The 19,659-nt window shown below is 40.1% G+C and overlaps 1 long non-coding RNA gene across 1 annotated transcript in view; it reads left to right on the top strand.

Annotated features, from left to right (window-relative positions):
• LOC120320193 overlaps positions 1–17,388 on the top strand; it is a 35,290-nt gene extending 17,902 nt beyond the window's left edge. Inside the window, exon 4 of the long non-coding RNA XR_005559922.1 lies at positions 15,990–17,388. This is a non-coding gene — a long non-coding RNA (uncharacterized LOC120320193). The remainder of the gene's footprint in view (positions 1–15,989) is intronic.
• The last annotated feature ends 2,271 nt before the right edge of the window (positions 17,389–19,659 follow it).

The raw sequence follows: 19,659 nt of genomic DNA, 5'->3' as shown, positions 1-19,659 counted from the left end.
CCTATCCAAGATGACAATCGGTGCCTATTCAGGATCTTCTGCTTACAAAAAAAAAAAATAGATGCTTTAACTAGTAACTTGCTAGAACAGAGGTTCTCAACCTTGGCAACTTTAAGACTTGTGGACTTCAACTCCCAGAATTCCTCAGCCAGCAAAGCTGGCTGAGTAATTCTGGGAGTTAAAGTCCACAAGTCTTAAAGTTGCCAAGGTTGAGAACCCCTGTGCTAGAAGAAGCTCTTGGGTTGACTTAACTTGTGTAAAAGAAAGGGAGCTGATGCCCAGGGCAACAGTCTCTCTCATAACCCAAGAGGAACATCTTTTTCTTAGAATTACAACAATTTGGAAGTTATTCAAGACTGAGCTTTGCCAAAGAGCATACAGTGACTGGTACATATCACCAGCTTCTATTTATTACTAGCAATTATTACTTCCATTATTCAGTGATTGCTCCATTTGTTTGTTTGTTTGTTTGTTTTTTGGTATTCATATGGACTTTTTAACTGCTGATTATATATGGTGTATTTAGCTATTGATTGCTATTATGAACTGTCATGAGTCCATAATGGATTAGGAGATATAAAAATGAAAGCAGTCAATGAATAAATAAATAAACATCTTCAAAAGATGTCTATGGAGATTCTCAGTCATCCAGGTCGTGGTTATCCCAAATGTGCTTTTTCAAAGAGTAATTGGACTTTCTTTTCTTTTTTTTAAGATGTTTTGCTTCTTATCCAAGAAGCTTTTTCAGCTGTCTGCAAGGAATACAAATTCCTCTATTCCCCACCATCCAGTCAGAGCTGAAGAAGCTTCTTGGATGAGAAGCAAAATGTCTTCAAAGAAAAACAAGAAAGTCCAGTTGCCTCCTGAAACAGCACCTTTGGGACAGCCATGACCTGGATGACTGAGAATCTCCACAGACATTCAGCTATGCCCTTTGGGATGAACACCCTTCGAATGGTGGGGGAGTGTGAACGGATTTCCAGAAAACATTGGATACTACATGAACCATTTGCCCTTCAGTTTGAGATGAAGACAACACAGACTCATCCCCAACAGCCTATGCCTATCTTCAACAGTGAAGAGACACAGGGCAGGAAGCATCCTGCAGCCAAGAAGTCTCCACACACATTAGCACTACTCATGTGACCCTGAGGACACAGATAAACCTCCAAATGGCCTCAACGACTCTCTAAAAAGAATGCAAATGACCAGCTGTCTGCAAGGAGTTTAAATCCTTCCATTCCCCACCATCCAGTCAGAGCTGAAGAAGTTTCTTGGATGAGAAGTGAAACATCTTCAAAGAAAAACAAGGAAGTCCAGTTGCCTCCTGAAAAATCACCTTTGGGATATCTACAAAAGTTGATATTTCTTCTATATTACCTACAGGACAACATACCTCACTGTACCAGATGTTCTTGTGAACTACTGTCTTTCAAAAGAAGGAAACCATCACTCAATATATGCAGCCTAGAATGCCAGGTTAAATTCAAACTCAGATGATGATTTCCTTTGCATCCCCAATCTTCTTGTGATGGATAGACACAAAGACAGATAAATAGAAATAAAGCTGTTCTCAGGATGAAAAGGGGAGTTAAAAAATAAATAACCCTTGGTTTTCTCCTAGATGATGACAGATCAAGGACAGAGGACCAAAAGAAATGTTGACTTCAAGAAAGGGGTCACTGTCTTCCGGTTTTGTTGATTCTATGGGAATTCAACTACCCCTACTAACTCTGCCTTTATTCTAGGTCATAGAATGCAAAATTATACAATACAAAATTATACAAGATTATACAATGCAACCTGCAATTTATATTCAGCAATGTTATGCATAAATATATTCCTTGATGGAGTAACAACAGATCCCACCTCCCCCATTCTGCCCCTGCCCTCCCCAGGTGCCCTTGGTTTCTAATTCTCGCTTTTAATTTATTTATGTTTTATAAATAAATAAAAATAAATAAATAAACATATTCCTCAATTTTGAGCCTTTCAATAGTTAGGTAACCTAAATGGCCACAGAGCAAGTTTTAATGCAAAGGTATATACTGCCAGATATCAGTAATTACAGAGGTTTCTCTCCAAACTGCACCAGCCCAGGAAAAGTTTTGGAAACAACATTTTGTTGCTAGCCACTGAAAAGAAAGTCCCTCTGCTCTGCATCTGTTAGGGGAGCAAAATGAATCATTCTAATATATTCATTGAATTTCTTCTCTTCTTGCTCATGAATTCTGTGTGAGCATATTATTTATTTGTTATTTGAGAGTATTCATGAAATGGTGGTAATGTGAATCTTGTCTTGTAGATTACTTGTACGCAATCTTGATTTACAACGTCTGATTGATGACATTAAAATGAACAAGAAGAAAGAAAGGAAAGATCTATGGGAGTTTATTAGATTTCTCTCAAAATGCACTCCTCTGGAGTGCTAACTTAGGTATGCAACGCTTACATAGAGCAGATAATCATATTAAAACTTTATGGCTTAAGGGGTACCAACCCTTAGTCTTCCCAAGGTTTCATGACTGCCAACTGTTTACTTCAGAACTGACACAATATCACTGAGTTAACACACTATGGAGGACATGTGTTTTCTCAAGAAAAATATTACTCTGGTCATATTAAAGCTTAGAAGTACAGTAGTTTTTTCTACCTTTCTAGGAACTCCACCTCCAGAACAGATTTGAGAGATGACAATGTTGACCTCAGATGATGGTTGTGGTGATCATGCCTTTCTACCAGAAAGTCAATAAATGGCCAATTCAAAGTCAGTCAAATCATCAGAAAGAACCAATAAATAGAATCCTTTTGTCAACATCCAGCTCAAGGATCCAAATAAATGACCAGGTTAATTTCCTTTCCAAAATTTGTACTGTTTATTGAATACACGGCATGGTACTGTCGAAGCAAAATTAGCTGTGAGGTTCCCAGACACCAGTTCATAGAATTAAACAATAGTATCTCCAGCCAAACCCCCATCCTCTCACCTAGTCCCTCTAAAAAAATTCCCTTTGTTATGAGAATTGTCTGATTCTCCTCCACATCTGCTGCAGTGTCCTTGGAAATGTTTCAGGATCTCATGGCTCTCACAGTCTTAAGCAGAATCATGGAAGTTTCTTTTCTCCATTAAACACTTCTAAAGCAACACCTCCTCCCCAGTGGTGGGATTCAAATACCTGAACAACTGGTTCTCTGCGTGCAGGCCACTTCCCTCCCAGGTCCAGAATGGCCCACCAGAAGTGCACAGAGGCTACTTCCGGAAGTCTGTTCTGAGCCAGATATGCCTCCCAGGCCCAGAACAGCCCACAGGAAGTGGTGTCCACTCACTTTCAGACGGCCATTCTGGGCCTAGGAGGCCTCCCCGGCTCAGAAGGGACTTCTGAAAGTGGCATTCATGCACTTTTGGTGGTCTGTTTTGGGCCTTGTGAAAAAGGGCTAGGGCATCAGCCAATTCACCAAAGTGAACAAAAAATTAGCTACCAGTTCTAACAAACTGGTGAGAACCAGCTGAATCCCACCACTGCTCCTCGCCCCCTAATGGCAAGTCAAAACAAAGAGGCATGTAGCTGCCAAAGTTTCATTCTTGGCACCTTTACTCAATAGACTCACAGCCTTTTCAAAACCCCATATTCCAAGCTAACCACAAGATGAGGTTAAAAAAAAATAAAAGTCAAGATGGAGACTACATCACTGTGATTAAAAACTCTCCTGTTTTTGGGATGCACATAAAACTTTAGGCCAAGGTTTAATTGCACTTCAGCAGCTGACCTCTTGGCTTGACAAGATCCTGAGGACACTTCTGCCCTATTTGAACAAAATTGCCACTTTTTAAAACAAACCCATTGAAAAATCCATAAACGATACGATTCCCAATGTTACCTGTCTGGCTAAGAATGAAATTTTGTATTTGCAAGGCTGTGATCAACTTCTTCAACTGATTCCTGGTTAAATTGTCCACAGGTTAAGTATGAAGAAATCCATATAGCTTGGCAACCATATGGAATAAGTCTGTCATTAGCCGTCTTCTGAAAGCTTATCACAAGGAGGTTGAGGGGTTGGTGAACTAGTGTAAGGAAAACAGCCTAGTTTAAATACCAGAAAAACCAAAGAGATCATTGTCGATTTCTGAAAAGGCAGGCACAGCCACACATCTCTGTGAATCAATAATTCACCTGTGGAGATGGTTACCAGCATCAAATTCCTGGGTGTGCAGCTAACAAGTAGGCTGGTTTGGTCGCTCAACAATGAGAAACTGGTAAAGCGGGCAGAGCAGCACCTGCATTTTCTGCGTCGCATGAGAAAAGCACATCTTCCTTCCCCTGTCCTGACCGCTTTTCTACAGGGGGATGATCGAGAGCATCCAGTCATATGGCATCACAATCTGGTTTGGAAGCATCACTGCTTCAGACAGGAAGGCGGTGCAGAGAGTGGTGAGAATGGCTGAAAAGATCATTGACAGTTCCCTCCCTCCCACCCAGGACATAGCACAGAAGTGTTGCTTGAGCAGGGTCCGTAGGATTATCTGGGACATGACACATCATCTTCATGACCTGTTTTCCTTGTTACCTTCTGGGAGGAGGCTTCATGGTATCCGCAGCAGAACATCCAGATTCAGCCATAGTTTCATTCCATATAGCATTACCCTTGTGAACTCTCAAGCTTCCTCCTTCCGTTATATATTCAAGATGGACAGTATTTAATATTTATTTGCTATGTATATGTAGGGGTGTGGGTCTATACATATGTTGTATATAGTATATTTTAGGTGTGTGTCATGTATGTGTTTCACTTTGAGAGCGGGCAACTAAATTTCATTTTTGATGTGTGCCATTGTGCCCACAGTAAAAAAAAAATGACAATAAAGGTTATCTTATCTTATTTATTTGACTTCTCAATCTAGCTGGTAATTCTAAGACATCCTGTTAAACTCCCACCCAAATATTGATGAAGTTTAACCTTGGTTAGCTTTTTGCAAATCAGCCTGGGTGGTCTACTGTAAGTATTTTCTCCATGCAATTATACTGCAGAAGCAAAATACAACTTAGAGAACAAATTACATTGAGAGTATAATGACCGTTTTTTGTTTTCATAAACAAAACATTCTCATATTCTGGAATGAAGCCTCTGCACACAAAAGCCAGCGCCAAATTAAAATTACATTGCAGAGATTTAAGGGCTTTAAATTGGATTTCTAAACACCTAAAGTACTTCTTAAAAGTATGCCTGCAAAGAACTAAATCATGATTCTGGGAGAGATCCCAAATAATAAACAGAATCAACAGGAGCTACAAGTGTCAACAAAAATACAAGCCTCCTATAAAAATAGGAAGCTGCTAATCTTCGATCATTGCCAACTTCTGTAAAAAGACTTGAAATAAGCCCTTAAAAAAAAAAAATCAGCATGTCAGTTGCACCTGTGGATACAAGATGGCCAACATTAAAACATGGATTTGTTCCCCTTGTTTCTTGTGCTAATGTGATAAAAAGAGACGACAAAGGCAACAAAATCTGGAACTATATTTTTCCTTGTTCAGATAGAATAATCTTATTTGTTTAGAAACCTGTGTTTAGATTTGCAAATGATAGCCTGGGAAATGCTGAATTATATCGCTGACAGTGAAATGAATACCTTTAAGATCTAACATCCAAGAGAAATGTAATAGTATACAGTAACTACATGATAGTGTTGTATTAAATTGGGGGTTATAGACCAGAAAGTCTAATATCTTTGTCTGATAGCTGTGATTTGATTATTAAAATAGGTGTGCAGAGATATGGGAGCTTCCATTTAAATGAAGACTTGCAAGTTCAATGTTGGTATTTTTCCAACAGGGTGGTAGTGTCTGTTGCTATTTTTTGCATATTTGTTTATTTCAACGTCTGGCATGAATAACATCTGGAAGAGTAAAGGAGTCAGCCTCACAACTAAATGCAGATTAATTAATGTATTTTTTTTTTCCAATTGCTACTTATGGCTACGAAACCTGGACTCAGAAAAAAGGCAGATAGTCCTTTGAACCATAATACTGGAGTCAACTATTATGCATCCCACAGACTGAAAAAATAACAAACAAAGAAATCCTAGACCAAAGGAAAAGCAAAACATTTTTAAAGGAAAACAAAACAAAACAAGAAAGCCCAATTGCTTTTTGGAAAAAGCACCTTTGGGACGTCCATGTTACGTTTGTGTGCTTTTCTACATTGACTGACTTTTGCAATAAAGACATACATTTGAGTGTCTTTCCATGGGTCAGGCTATTAAGAAGATATAGTGTCTTGAACAATTGCAAAATTAATCTCCTTTTGGGCAATTGAGTTGGCATCATCCTCAATGCTTGTAGAGTTTCCAGTGCTTATTCAATAAAGGAGGCTGAAACAACTAAGGGCAAGCAAAGGCATTGTCTTTTTACATCACAGGTGTCAAACTCACCGCTTCACATGACGTGTTGTGACGTATTGTGACTTTTTTCACATTACCGGAGCTGGGGTGGGTGCAGCCTCCATATGATGCAACCAGGCTGCAGGCAGTTTGACACCCCTATTTTACATGGACATAAAGACCTGTCACATTCTCCAACCTTATTCTTAGTTCCATTCTGCTTATCTAATTATACGCTGTTCAGTGGCCAGCTGGTCTGTGATCCCTGATCAGGCTGCTAATTAGCATTGTGAAAAGTAATTTCCTACTGATATTTGCCATGCAATTACAGTGATAAAAAACATGGCAACATGCATATTTGTCAAATGAAACAAGATACTGTCTGCAGTTTTAAGAGTCTGCACTTTGACAGATCCTTCCTGCATGGCTCAAAATGGCACAGCCATATCACAGAAATATGGCTAAATAATAATGTCTGTCTGGAGCAAGAGCTATTTATTCCATACTGTTATTTACCTTGCAGTAAATGTTTGCTCATTCCTTCCTAAGGACTTTAGCATCCAATGATTTTAAGAGAGAGAAAGAGAGAAAGATAAAAAAAGATAAACAAAGGAAGGAAGGAAGAAAGGAAGGAAGGAAGGAAGGAAGGAAGGAAGGAAGGAAGGAAGGAAGGAAGGAAGATGGTTGCAGGAATTGGGTATGTCTATCTAGAGAAAAGAAGGACTGGAGTGACATGATAGCAGCGTTGCAGTATTTGAGGGGCTGCCACAAAGAAGAGGGAGTCAAGCTATTCTCCAACGCACCTGAGGGCAGGACAAGAAGCAACGGATGGAAACTAATCAAGACAAGAACCTACCTAGAACTAAGGTCAAATTTACTGACAGTTACAACAATTAATCAGTGGAATGGCTTGCCTCCAGAAGCTGTGGGTGCTCCCTCACTGGAGCTTTTAAAGAAGAGATTGGACAACCATTTGCTGAAATGGTATAGAGTTTACTCCTTGAGCAGAGGGTTGGAATAGAAGACCTCCAACATCCCTTCCAACTTTATTATTCTGTTATAACAAATATCACAGGGGTGTCAAACTCAATTTCATTGAGGGCCGCATCAGCATTGCAGTTGCTCTCAGGAGGTTAGGTGGGTGTGGCCAGGGTGGGTGCGGCCTGCTGGGTGGGCATGGATGGAGTGGGTGTGGCCTACTGGGTGGGCATGGCCAGTTCTACATCGTTCACATCAAGGGTGCCTGTGGGGGCCTAGGCAGGAGTGGGACAGATCTGAGGGTCTCTGGCAGAAGAGGGTTGGACCAGGGCAAGTGCCAAGGCATGGTCCACTGGAGGAGCCTCACTGTTCCTCTCAGGCCATGCAGGAGGGGGCTGGATGGTGGTGTGGGCTGCCCGGAGCCCTGGGCAGCAGAGGTCAAATGTCCAGCCTGGCCCTTGAGCACCCACGGCACCAAGCCCAGCCCCACTTCCTCAAGGCTGCTACTCAAGTTGCTTGCTGTTGCTTGCTGTTTCCAGACAGCCTTGTGGAGCTAAGACTGAATGCGTTTCAGCATAGATGGCCACCACAAAATTGTACATTGGCTTCTGGGTGGCCTGGGCCAGGGCCAAGGCACAGGGGGCCGTTCCCTCACTGTTTCCAGGATGGCTTCGCGGGCCACATGAAACCACTTCATGGGCCACATCCGGCCCCCGGGCCTTGTGTTTGACATGTCTGAAATATCAGAAGCAAATGGGTGAGATCCACATTTAGCCTCAAGAGAAGAAAAGAAATGGCAGTCACTCTAGTTTGGCAGATGTATTTCCTCAAATTCCATAACCTTGTGAATTAGGCAATGAATGTGAACAATTGTCCAGCTTTTGATTAGAAGCTAATAAGAACAAATTAAAGTTGAGCATTGCAGTGTGTACAATTGAGACCAGCATGGGACAAAGTTTAATCATCTGATCACTCTCTTTCTCACATACTAGAAGAACCTTTCGAAATACAGCATTTTTTCTACCATTTATGAGTGGTAGAAAAAAAATCATTGTAATGATTTCTTTTAGGATATAATTGAAGCATGGGGAGGCAAGGGACCTCAAATGACTAGAAAATAAATTCTACAGTGAAAGGCAGGTCAATCCCCACATTCCATTAAATAAATGCAGTACAAAAACATTGCACTCTACCCATGTAATTTTAGTTAATTCCTCTTCTCCTTTGCAAAAAATAAAAATAAATACTGAAAGCAAATTCTCTTTATCAAATTAACTATTTCCTAGGAAAATAAAAAGGATATTTTTTTTCAGGATGCATAGAGATCTGACAGCTGTAACCAGTGCAGTACTAAAAAGGAGTAAGTAGAAGAAATGTTAACCTAATTATCGGGACTTTAGAAATATGCAATATGGTTTAATAATAGCAACTAGACCTTCTTATATTATCCATAAATCAGTTAGGCTCCCATAAAATTACACATTTTGTTTGTCAGATACATGGAACAGCCCTCTAGAAACAAGAACCTAATAATAAAATGAACAGATCAAGAAAGCAATGAAAAATAGTATTAAGATGGTAATAAATATGTCTAATGGTGATTTTGCAGAAGTTCTATGGTAAAATTAGTTTGATGCTGTTAATCTTTTCAAAACCTGTTATGGTTTCTCTGGATGAGCCCATCAAGCATAGTAATAGATAGATAGATAGATAGATAGATAGATAGATAGATAGATAGATAGATAGATAGATAGATAGATAGATAGATAGATAGGTGATAGACAGACAGACAGACAGACAGATACTGGAGAGAGAGAGAGAGAGAGATGATAAATGATAGATAGATGATAGATAGATAGATAGATAGATAGATAGATAGATAGATAGATAGATAGATAGATAGATAGGAGGTAGGTAGGTAGGAGGTAGACAGACAGACAGACAGACAGACAGACAGACAGACAGACAGACAGACAGACAGAGTTTAGAATTTTCCTATGTTTTATTCAGGTATGAATCCATGATCTTGGAATCAAGATATAACCTTGAATTTCTCCATTACACCAAGGTCAGCATATTCCAAAGATGTCTGGGGCAGGAGGAGGACAGAAAATATTGGATAATGTTCCCTGATATGCATGTCCCTTTGAAATCTCATCTGGATATTATTTAGTCAAAGTGAAAAATGCAATCTCTCCCTCCTTAATTTGGCTTCTCCCATTATCAAAGCATTCAAAGATCACTCTGAATGCTGTAATATGAGCTGCTGTTATTACTCCCCTCCACCCCATTTGTCCGCTCTCTTATGGCCTTAAACATTTGTTCTCTATTGGTTCACTGGCCCCATTAATTCTCCTGGATGACTCTTCATCAAGGTGGAAAGCAAAACTTTTTTTGCTGACCAGTGTTATAGAATCCTTCCTCTGGTTTCTCTGCTACCCCTAAGTTTAGACAGAGATGCAGCCCAAATCCATCAAAGAACTGTCAAGATCACGGAGGAGACTAGTGGTCATTCTAACTGGGGAAGCATTCACATTTGCAAACTACTTACTCAGTGTTGCTTGCTCAGCACAATGCGGGGTCTTTTCATTTGTGCATTTCAACATTTTATTTTTTTGCAATGAAAAGCACAGCACAGTAGAGTCCCATTCATTAAGACAGGGTATCCTTGTCACAATGAAACTGAGATCTTAGTTCATTCATTTATTCACTACATCTTCTAAATCAAATCAAATCACATTAAAACAATTGTTATTCTGGCCATAGACTAGCCTGGTGCGTGTATATTATTGTAGGTTTTTGTTAGGAGAACTTCTATTTTCTTCCAACAAAAATCAGCTCTTGCTTTTTTTTTCTTCCTACTGTCAAATAGGAATTGTATCTTTATTAATTGAGTGGAAAAGGATTTGTTGTTGTTGTTGTTAGTTGCGAAGTCGTGTCCAACCCATTGCGACCCCATGGACAATGTTCCTCCAGGCCTTCCTGTCCTCTACCATCTTCTGGAGTCCATTTAACCTCACGTCTACTGCTTCAGTGACTCCATCCAGCCACCTCATTCTCTGTCGTCCCCTTCTTCTATTGCCCTCAATCTTTCCCAGCATTAGGCTCTTCTCCAGTGAGTCCTTCCTTCTCATTAGGTGGCCAAAGTATTTGAGTTTCAACTTCAGCATCTGGCCTTCTAAAGAGCAGTCAGGGTTGATCTCCTCTAGGACTGACCAGTTTGATCGCCTTGCAGTCCAGGGGACTTGCAGGAGTCTTCTCCAGCACCCTAGTTCAAAGGCCTCAATTCTTATGGTCCAACTTTCACAGCCATACATTGCAACTGGGAAAACCATGGCTTTGACTATAGATTTAAGCTATTGAGGCCAATCAGATAATTTTGAATTGCTTTGGGGAGATTAAAAGGTAATTTCAAGGACTTTTTGGTGCTCTTTGGTTTTGGATATCATCACGGTCTTTATTCCACATATGGGCATATTTAGAAGACTGTCAGTTATAGCTTGAGTAGTCTCTCTAAATGCCAGTAAGTTTATCTTCTTTGGCTATGAAAACAAAAGAACGTAGAATAGCAGAACAGTAGAATTGCTGTTCTGCTGTTTGCTAGAATTTCTTTAGGGCAGAGGTCCCCAACCTATGGGCCACAGACCACTACCGTCCATGGCCTTTTGGCCACCAGGCCATGTGAATGTCTGGTCAGTGAGCATGCATGTGCATATGCATTTACCACCCCTACTTATGTTAGTGTCACTGTGAAGGTTGTGCATATGCTCACACCTTGTTTGTGTCGCAAGCGTGCTCGCGGCCCCTTTTGGAAAAGTCAGCATCATCTTGATTCAATCTAGACAGTTCAACTACTCTATCTAGACATGCTGTTGATAGTTACACCCACTTTCAGCCATGGGACCATGCATATATTTTAGTCTAGCCCAGGGGTAGGCAATCTTGGCTCTTTTATGATTCTTCAACTTCAACTCCCAGAATTCCTGAGGCAGCATGGGGGAACTATGGCCCCTTCATGATTTGTGGACTTCAACTCCCAGAATTCCTGAGCCAGCATGGGGGAACTATGGCCCCTTCATGACTTGTGGACTTCAACTCCCAGAATTCCTGAGCCAGCATGACTCATCTTGGAAACCTCTCCCTTTTCCCTCAGCATGACTGGCTCGGGAATTCTGGGAGTTGAAGTCCACACGTCATAAAAGAGCCAAGGTTGCCTGCTCCTGGTCTAGCCTATATCACAGAGATGTTCTGGGAGAAATATAGAAGAAACAGAGTTATGGGCAGCATCTTAAGGAAAGGTGGAATAAAAATAATCAAAATAATTATCATCATCCTTATCATATGTTGGTGTAGCTATTGTCATTGTCACCACTAAGTCTGCTCTCATCATATGCAGAGTAGTTATAGCTTTCTGAGAAAAATGAGATCTAGTGGCCCTTTAGATATAAAAAAAAGATTATTATTCCCTACTTATTATTGGATTATTATTATTCCAACTTGCATAGTTATTTGGATTAAATTTATCTCGTCAAATTAGAGGGACATATCTGCAGATTTTGAACAATTATGCCTTCAACAATGTAGCATTTTGTGATTAAAAGTACCTGGGCTAATGTTATAAAAGTCATGTTATATATTATTATATCAACATTTTATAGACAACCTTTTAGTGCCATCTAGTGGATGGATTAAAAATTATAATACAAAACAACTGGAAGCTGAAAGAAAAGGAAACATATATTCATACTTGGATAACTACAAAGAAATTTAAGAAAAGGAAAGAAGGAAGTATTGAAAGAAAAAATAATCAGGTCCAGTTCCAAACCAGGAGTGAATAAAATGGAAGCTAACATGCTGGAAATAAAAATAGAGGCTGCTTAGAAAGCAGGTTCCAGTTTATTGAAGAGCAGAACTTGCAACAGCATGCAGTTCTGGGACAGCTGACCAAATGGAGTTGAGAGTGGGTGGATCTTTACAGGGTTCTGTTTGAGATGCCCCAGGGGATTGTGCAATGTAATGAGTCTTGTGCCTTTCGCTATTGTAATGGTGGTGGGTTAATCCTATTTTGTCCTGAAGATCATGTCTTACCCTTGGAGTCTTTGTTTTTCTAATCCCCTCAGTTCCAGCCTTCCTGCCCCCAGGCTTCCTGAATGGATTACCAAATCTGCATTTCTAAAGAGCTGGCCTGCTCAGTTTTTGCTTGGGACAACTTGGGCTGGTTTCTCCCCTAAGATATTTCTCCGTTATTCTTTTGGGAAATATAATATTCTGCCTTTTTTAATATCCCCCCCAAATTACCTTCTGTGGGACGGGGTATGGGTGCTGATTTTGAAGGAAGGAAGGAAGGAAGGAAGGAAAAAAGAAAGGAAGGAAGGAAGGAAGGAGGGAGGGAGGGAGGAAAGAAGGAAAAAAGGAAAAAGGAAAGAAAGAAACAAAGAAAGAAAGAAAGAAAGGAAAGGAGGGAGGAAGGAAGGAAGGAGAAAGGAAAGAAAAAGAAAAAAGGAAAGAAAGAAGGAAGGAAGGAAAAAGGAATGAAAGAAGAAATGGAAGGAAGGAAGGAAGGAAGGAAGGAAGGAAGGAAGGAAGGAAGGAAGGAGGGAGGGAGGGAGGAAGGGAGGAAGGAGGAAGGAAGGAAAAAGAAAAAAGGAAAGAAAAAAGAAAGGAAAAAGGAATGAAAGAAAGAAGGTATAGAAAGGAGGAAGGAAGGAAGGAAGGAAGGAAAGAAAGAAAGAAAGAAAGAAAGAAAGAAAGAAAGAAAGAAAGAAAGAAAGGAGGGAGGGAGGGAGGAAGGAAGGAGAAAGGAAGGAAAAAGAAAAAAAGGAAAGAAGGAAGGAAGGAAAAAGGAATGAAAGAGGGAATAGAAGGAAGGAAGGAAGGAAGGGAGGGAGGGAGGGAGGAAGGAAGGAAAGGAGGAAGGAAAAGAAAGAAGAGAGGGAGGGAGGGAGGAAGGGAGGGAGGGAGGAAGGAGAAAAGGAAGAAAGGAAGGAAGGAAGACATGTTGTTGTATATCAACATGGGATGGATGCTATCATTTAGTGAAGAGTGTACTTTGTTTTGGGTTAATGCTATCACTTTTGCCAGGGAACAACCAAGGTTTTGGGGTTATAAAATCAAAATGGTGGTTGCAGCTGTCCCGTTCACTTGTTTTATATTCCTCCCTAGACTCCCCAAGCCAATTCCCACAGCATTTGGGCTTATTATTTAGCCAGAAGTCTGTGGTTAATTGTATGAATCTGTCTTTGTCTATTTCCCAATTTTTCTATCCTCTCCTTATCTTTCCAGGATATTGTATTGGATTTAAAGTTTAATTTTCAAACCAATAAATTCCCTTATTCTACTTGTATGCAAAATCACATTAACTAAGTTCCTGTTTGCATGAACATTAACAATAGATGTGCCGTGTTTTCAAATTTGTAGAAAGGTAAAATAGATCTCCCTGAATTGACAGCACTGATGAAATTGGGTTTGTGTTTGTATGTGTGTTGTGTCTAGCAGTTTTAGCTATTTTCATACTACCTGAAAGATTTGATACTGTTATGTGTCCTGTTACCGAAATGTGTTTGGTTTTATACCTTTGTCCCGTTTATTTTATGTAAGATCTACTCAATCAATGCTTCAATCAGAATAGAGCTGGAAGGGACTTTGGAGATCTTCTAGTCCAACCCTCTGCTCAAGACATGTGGCTGTCCAGTCTTTTCTTAAACATCTCCAGTGATGAAGCACCTATAACTTCTGAAGGCAAAGCTGTTCCATTGGTTAATTGTCCTCACTGTTAGGAAGTTTCTCCTTAATTCCAGGTTGCTTTTCTCCTTGATCAGCTTCCATCCATTGTTTCTTATCTTGTACTCCATTCTTAGCCTTTATTCCTGCTTTCTCTTCAACTCCCATTCATTTTTCAAGTGAAAATGTTGTCACTATGCCGATTTTCTAAGTGCTGTCCAAGATTTTTTTGTTTATTATGGAATGTACCAGGACAATAATGACTGGGATCACCATTGCTGGTTTATCCCCTAATCTTTCAACTTCAGTTTTCAGATCTTGATACTTCACACTCTTTTCCAATTCTTTGTCTTCTATTCTGCTACTTTAAATTACATTTTATTTAGACAAGTTTATTGTTCATGGATTAAAAACTACATAGAATAACAGAGTTGGAAGGGACCTTGGAGGTCTTCTTATCTAACCTTCTACTCAGGCAGGAGACCCTATACCATTTCAGACAAGTGGCTGTCCAATCTCTTCTAAAAAGCCTCCCGTGATGAAGCACCCACAACTTTTGAAGGCAAGATGTTTTACTGGTTGATTGTTCTCACTGTTAGGAAGTTTCTTCTTAATTCAAGGTTGCATCTCTCCTTGGTTTGTTTCCATCCATTGTTTCTTGTCCTGCCCTTTGGAAAATAAGTTGATTCCTTCTTCTTTGGAATACTGGAATACTGCTATCATGTCACCCTAGACCTTCTTTTCTCTAGACTAGCCAAGTCCAAATCCTGCAACCATTCTTAATAAGTTTTAGCCTCCAGTCCCCTGATCATCTTTGTTGCTCTTCTCTGCACTCTTTTCAGTGTCTCAACATCTTTGTTATATTGTAGTGACCAAAATTGGATGTGGAATTCCAAGTGTGGTCTTAACTAAGGCTTTGTAAAACAGTACTAATACTTCATGCGATCTTGATTCTGTCCCTCTATTGATGTGGATATGTTTGACCAAAATCTCTTTGCCTTAAATTAAAATTAAATACAATTAACATGATGCCTCTCCAGTCACCTTGTTAATGTTTTTTCCTTTATTGCCAGACTGAACATCAGATTTTGCTAAAAACCTCTGGGTATTTCTACAGACACCTAAGGCCTTCACAGATATCACAATATCTACCAGATATGTCACTTCAGTTTCATCATGAAAATTATGCTTCTCCTATCTGACTTTGCCCAAAGATTCACTATTCTACTTAAAAGAGGTCAAACTAAAAAACATTCATTTTCCTCTCACTGTATCTCCTGTTTTTTTTTTTCTTTATTACCCAAATCCCCTGCATAGCTAATGTCCCTGGGAGTGTCTTAACCTTTGAAATCTTTCAAGTTATTTTCCAGGGCTGTTATTTCTTAGTGCTATCTATGAAATACTACCTGGACAAAGCGTTATTATTCTGCCATCCCAGGCAGAAGTTGTATCTTAATTATAATTAGCCAACTGAGATCCTGAGGTTCATTAAAAAATGAACTTTCTATCTTCAGGGAACTCTCTGTCTTCAGATAACCTTTTTTCGCATTGCTATTTACTTTCCCTCTGTGTGAAGTGGATACCTTTGAGGATGACTTCTGAACTATGGCAAATGCATAAATAAATCTTTACCTGTTTCAGTCTAAGGGTGGGGAAGGAAATTTCAATGAACTCACTAATTTGTACATTGAATTTGGAATTCTAGGCAGATGAGAACGTGGTCATGCAGCTTGTAACTCTCTCACACACACCCACACGCACAAAATAATAATCCTGTCCGAAATGTAAACAATAATGTCTAAACTGAGCAAGTTATGTGTGCCCGCTTGAGGGAAAATGCACTTGAAATGCATATTTTACAGGAGAAACAAATACCTTAAATTTTAATGTTGGGGTATTGGTTTTCTTTCAGACAGTGAAAGCGAAAGTGTCAGAAAAAGTTGCTGTTGGAAAGATGCAAGATTGCTTCATGCTTCTTCTCTGGACTCAGCAAGATTATTTCTTCAATATAGTATTGGAGAAAAATCAACTATTTCTATGAAACCATCCAAGTGTGTTCACCCTCTGGGGAAGAAGAAATGAGTTCTATTAATCTGATGCTCAGATCTCTCTTCCCATTTTCACCTGGGATTCCAAGTCCAGGAAAGAAATGATTGGTATACCAGGTACACCTGTACAGAGATCTTCCTGGCTCCAGAGGCAACTGGACTATTGAGGAGGCAACTGGACTTTGGTGACCATAACCTGGATGAGAATCTCCATGGACACAGGCAAGCCAGGAATAGTCTTGCATGCATAGAGGTAGTCCTTGAGTTAGGACAGGAATTTCCAACATAAGTCATTGCGGACGTATGTTGAGTCACACTTGATTTTATGACAATTTTATGGTGGTTGTTCAGTGAATCCAGCTTCCCAATGGGTGGTTTTTGCTGGAAATCAACAACAAAGTTTGCAAATCGCAATCACTTGACTGCAGGAGACTGCAACTGGTTGTAAATGCAAGCCTACTGACAAAAACCCAAATTGTGATCATGTGACTAAGGGATGGTACCACAGTCGTTAAGAAATTATACATCACTTTTCCGAAGCCATCCTAACTTCAAACTGTTGTTACACAATGACAAGTTGAGGACTACCTGTATATCCTGTGAGGTAAGGATGGAAAAATTTCTGACACCACAGGTATCATGAATTTACAATCACTATCTCTTGTCAGGGTTGAATCTCAGCTGCTCCTGCCCATCCAGCTTTCCACAGCATCACTGGAGTGATCCATCCAAGGAACTGAAAGCATCAACCTACAGTTAAGAAAAGTTCTGTTTGTGACCAAGAGTTGAGACTGACTCAAAGACAAAGTAATTATCTCTACAAAGACAAAGTAATTATCCTCCATGTTGAGGGAGGATATCACTCTCTAGCTTCATGAAGATATGGAAAAGGAGGGGTGAGAAGATATGAAACAGGAGTGGACTTCAGGTTCAACATTCTCCCACTTATCAGCCATCTGGAATGGAGAAAGAGAGAATCACTATAAGATGATGTCTCCACTCCTAATTCCCACAGCCAGTCCAAAGAATAACCTGATGGCACTGAAAATTGCTGAGAGATTAAGGAGAACCAGAGATTAAGAATAAGCAGAATGGTGGCACCACCCCAATCCCATCATGTCTCTATACCATCTCCTGGCTTGACACTGACTGAAATGGGTCTAGATCAAGGGTAGGCAACCTTCGCTCTTTTATGACTCGTGGACTTCAACTCCCAGAATTCCTGAGCCAGCATGGCTCAGCTTGGAAACCTCTCCCTTTCCCCTCAGCATGGCTGGCTCAGGAATTCTGGGAGTTGAAGTCCAAGAGTCGTAAAAGAGCCAAGGTTGCCTACCCCTTGTCTAGATAATATATTTTTTCTGAAGTTATGACCCAATCATCTTCTCAGAAAAGCTTCCAGAAAATTTTCCAGCAATAGTTTCTTACGGACTATTGTATCCATCCCCCTTTAAGACAAGCAATATATCTCCAAAAGATATACTAAGACAATCAGAAGAAATCAGGAGGGGTATGAATCTAATAATTAGGTTGACAAGTTAAACATCCCCAAGGATCTTGTCCATTTCCTCAGGAGTCACAGGATCAAACACTTCTAAATCACAATACTTGACTGTGCAACTTTATCTATCAGACAGAAGATTTCTTACACTGATATTCTCACATAGAGAACAGATCACCCCTGTATGGCCATTGACCAATTATTTGCAGATGTAGCAAGAGTAGAAAAACAGCTCCAATTTGCCAGTCCTTACTGCCATAATGTAATCCTTAATGGTGACTCTAATATAGGCTGAAACTGTCACCATATCTGGAGAGAGGGGCAAAATCAATTAGGGTCTGCAGTTAGTTAGCCCTGGGCAGAATAGGTCCCACTTCCCTGCAATGGGAAGGAAAGGACACCAGAATGTGATCTGACCATGGTAAAAGGTTGACAGCAATATTTCAACTTTCCAATCTCCTCATAATTGCACTGAGACAAAAGATAAACCTAGTGTGTAACTACTAGTGTAAGTTGCACCTTCAATAATTGGAAAAAAGACCATAATTATCATATACTACTACTAATACTAATACTACTACTACTAATAATAATAGTAATAATAATAATAATGTTGGAAGGGACCTTGGAGGTCATCTAATCCAATTCCCTGCTCAGGCAGGAAATCCTATACCATTTCAGACAAATGGCCGTCCAGTCTCTTCTTAAAAACTTCCACTGTTGGAGCATTCACTGCTTCTGGAGGCAGGTTGTTCCACTGGTTAATTGTTCTAGCTGTCAGGAAGTTTCTCCTTAGTTCTAGGTTTCTTCCCTCCTTGATTAGTTTCAATCGGTTGCTTCTTGTCCTGCTTTCGGGCACTTTGGAGAGTAGCTTGATTCTCTCTTCTTTGTGGCAGCCCTGAGATATTGGAACACTACTATCATGTCCCCCCTCCTCCTTCTCTTCGTTAAACTAGACATACCCAGTTCCAGCAACCATTCCTTATATGTTTTAGCCTCCAGACCTCTAATCCTCTTTGTTGCTCTTCTCTGCACTCTTTCTAGAGTCTCAACATCTTTTTTACATCGTGTGACCAAAACTGGATGCAGTATTCCAAGTGTGGCCTTACTGTTGTTCAGTTGCTAAGTCATGTCCAACTCTTTGCCATCCCATCCATCATAGTGTGCCAGGCCCCTCTGTCTCCACTATCTCCTGGAATTTGCTCAAATTAATGTTCATTGCCTCAATGACACTATCTAACCATCTCCTCCTCTGCCATTCCATTCTCCTTTTGCCTTCCCAGGAATTCATGATCACCATGTTAGTTATTCCTGTCTATCAGTGATAATCATCACAATATTTGATAATCACCTGACTCCAGAAATATCAACCTTGGAGTTTCCGGGCCAATGTCCGAGTCCTAAAGCTCAAACAAAGAAGTCATTGGACAATGATATAGCAGAAATTAAAAGCAATTTCTTACTAGAGACCAATATCAACCCCAGGTTCTCACATCCTATTATCAGCAGGGAGGTGTCTTTAAAAGCCATTAAACAGGGTGTCCTACATAGGCAACTTTAAGACTTGTGGACTTCAACTCCCAGAATTCCTCCTCTCTGACTGGAGAATTCTGGAGTAGAAGTCCACAAGTCTTAAAGTTGCCAAGGTTGGACACTCTGAGTTAAAGGCTTCCCAGATATCAACTGCTACCTTAACCATCTGCCCTGGTTTTATAGCTAGTAGTATACTGAAAATGGAGATTGACTCATTTGCAAGAATAGTCCACCTCTTCACTTCCCACGGACAGTTCTGTAGGTTCTCAGATGTATATCTGCATATGCAACTTCTTGTGTAATAAAAACCAAGCCCTCCAATCTTCTCCATTAACTGCTCCCTCCATCATAAAACAAGAGGTCTTCTACCTCCCATTAGCCTGGAGTCTTCTATGGTGAGCTGTCTCAAGGAAAGCGATCTCACAGGGGACAAAAGAAGTGATACAAAGACACGTTGAAAGCCTCTCTTAAGTCCCTGGATATTAACACCATCTCTTGGGAAC

The sequence above is a fragment of the Crotalus tigris genome, unplaced genomic scaffold, assembly GCF_016545835.1.
Source record: "Crotalus tigris isolate CLP2741 ecotype Arizona unplaced genomic scaffold, ASM1654583v1 scf7180000021207.2732985, whole genome shotgun sequence".
Lineage (NCBI taxonomy): Eukaryota > Metazoa > Chordata > Lepidosauria > Squamata > Viperidae > Crotalus > Crotalus tigris.
Note: the sequence above shows the minus strand (reverse complement) of the source record. Positions and strands in the feature narration are given on the sequence as shown.